The sequence below is a fragment of the Herpailurus yagouaroundi genome, unplaced genomic scaffold, assembly GCF_014898765.1.
Source record: "Herpailurus yagouaroundi ecotype Mexico unplaced genomic scaffold, PumYag 139, whole genome shotgun sequence".
NCBI classification, from domain to species: domain Eukaryota; kingdom Metazoa; phylum Chordata; class Mammalia; order Carnivora; family Felidae; genus Herpailurus; species Herpailurus yagouaroundi.
The window spans coordinates 70,232,932-70,235,580 of NW_024412394.1; the positions used below are offsets into that span (position 1 = coordinate 70,232,932).

Sequence of the window (2,649 nt, forward strand, 5' to 3'; positions counted from 1 at the left end):
TACAGTCCATCAAACTTATGGGTCTTTTTTCCACACCCCACCAATACCCCTCATGATTCATGCATTTTAACATGGACATGTGCATCATATACATGGCATGGCACTTGGTTCTCAGGCCTGTGTGTGTGTGTGTGTGTGTGTGTGTGTGCGTGTGTCTGTATATAAAAACATTTATAGTGTGTGTATATATATCTAGACAAATATAGAAAAACTCAAGAGACTTTTTATGATAACTTAAACTTCTATATCATTTTAGTTTGCAAAGTATATTAACATCAATCATCTCATCTTACATTTTCCCGGTAGAAAAGCAGGAAGTAGTCGCTTCCCCCTGTGGAGAAATGACTGTGATCAGAAGAAGCCAAGTAACATGTCCAAGGTCATAGAGTTAAGGAGGAGCACAGGTGGGACCCCTGAGTCCTTGATAAGTGCCCTTTACCCAATGCCATGCTGGCCCCACAGATTTTCATGATGCCGAATGGGTGCAACTGAAGAGTGAGGTTCTTCTCTTTACTTCCTTTTTTTTCCCCCAGGGACATTTTTTCAAGAAACATGTTCAGTTTGTCATCTGGGTAGCATTGTACAGGAATATATAAGGATGAAATCTGGTTAGTAAATAGCGTTATCTTTTATTTTTCTGAGTACTGATACCCATTAAAAATCAGGTTCTAGAGTGCCATTGTCTTATTCAGTTTTGAGAAAGAGTTCTGGAATAGCATGCTACACCCTTCCCTACAGCACACACACACACACACACACACACACACACACACACACACACCCTGTCAGTATCACTGTATCAGCAATTAATAATAAATAAACAGTCAACCAGATACCTGCTAATTTAGTATAAAGCAAAAATATCAGATTTTGTGTTAACCCTACTCTGCATTTTTTTCATGGTAAAGCATTTGGATTTTATTTGATAATTTAAATGGTTTTTTTTCTTGATTTTATTTTTAATGTTGATAAACACAATCTGTACTTGGAGCTGGATAACAGACAGGCTTTTAACATAAGGTTTTCAACCTAGAATGTGACTTTTTCCAAAAAAAATTTCAATATTAGGCCTTTTTGCTGCAGACAGTTTCCATGAGAGTCTCCTGAGAAACTAGTTTCTTTAAAAACAGGTTGCTACTACTTCCTGTGAAATTCATAAAGTGGCTTTCCTTTTGCTTAGTCATCCAGAATGAAGTCAAAAGGCTCAAAGTCTCTCCAGAAGCTATAAGCCAGGGTCACCTCTTACCTTGCTTGTCTGACACTGCCTCCAGTCAGACCAGTCAGGGATATTAAGAATGGCTTCACTGGCCAGCACCTTCCTTCTCAACTGCAAGGGAAATTTTTTTTTTTTTAATTCTGTGGAGAAGTTTCTCTCCTCTGTCAAGTTCAACATAAATATATGTTGCTCTCGGTTGTGCAATGGGCTTGATGTCAGAGTGCTCTGGATTTCCAACAGCTGGTTCTATTTGTTGTTCCTTTGCCTGGGTAACGAAGGCATCTTTAATGCCATTCTTGAAGCAGTGGCTGAGTGGCACAAAAATGACCTGTAGCTGGAGGTGATAGCTCTTATAATTTCTCTAAAATAAAACACACCGTTTCCTTCAATCTTAAAGAAAGGTCTCAGTGTAGTCTTATACTCCTCCACCTCTTCTGCCATCTTGCTGAATGAAAGGTCCATCACTGACTGATAGTGTCCGATGGGCAGGATGAGGACATGGTCATCAGCTAAGCCTCCTTTGACCAGGGAAAGGTAGCAATGTGGGTCAGTGTTGACCACCAAATGCTTTTCTGCTTTAGGACTGACAAGCAAAACCAGCAAGGTCCTGGAAGCTAAGCAACTTTGGAGGCTGTTTTGGGTGAAGGTTAGTCCCTGACTGTAGATGAATGCTTTCTTTCTCTGCTTCAGTCTATCTATCCCCTTAGCCATCTTAGAGAATAACAGAGTAGTTACAGATGATTAAAGAGATAAAACTGTACATAGATAGTCTTTAAATTTTTTTTTCAATGTTTATTTATTTTTTTTGGGACAGAGAGAGACAGAGCATGAACGGGGGAGGGGCAGAGAGAGAGGGAGACACAGAATCGGAAACAGGCTCCAGGCTCCGAGCCATCGGCCCAGAGCCCCACGCGGGGCCGAACTCACGGACCGCGAGATCGTCACCTGGCTGAAGTCGGACGCTCAACCGACTGCGCCACCCAGGCGCCCCTGATAGTCTTTAAAATCTCATGTAAGCAGGAATGGTTTCATCTTCTGTGTGTGGGTTGAATATAAAACACCTATTTAATTTTAACCATCATTATTGTGATCCAGCTTTGTGGAAGTGGGAGAGAGCCATCTGCTCAGAAAGGTGATTGTGAATAACACATAATGAAGCTTCATTCAAGCAGCACTGACTGGGGCAGAATTACATGGTGACCAAGACAGAGCTTGGAGATCAGGAAACAGGGCTTTGAATAGGAATTCTCGCACGTACCACCACTGTGACCTCAGACAATTAGTCTTTCTCCCTTCATCTGCAAAATGACAACAATAGTGTCTACTTCATAGAGTTCTTGTGAAGATGAAATAAGAAAGTGCATGTATAGCCCTGTGCATGATGGCACATCACATGCAGTCAATAAGAGGTTGCCCTTGTAAGAAATTTGCCA

General features: G+C 41.2%; 1 pseudogene; it reads right to left on the bottom strand.

Annotated features, from left to right (window-relative positions):
• Positions 1-1,151: 1,151 nt before the first annotated feature.
• The window catches only part of LOC121030080 (CWF19-like protein 1), a 9,410-nt pseudogene continuing 7,912 nt past the window's right edge, over positions 1,152-2,649 (bottom strand).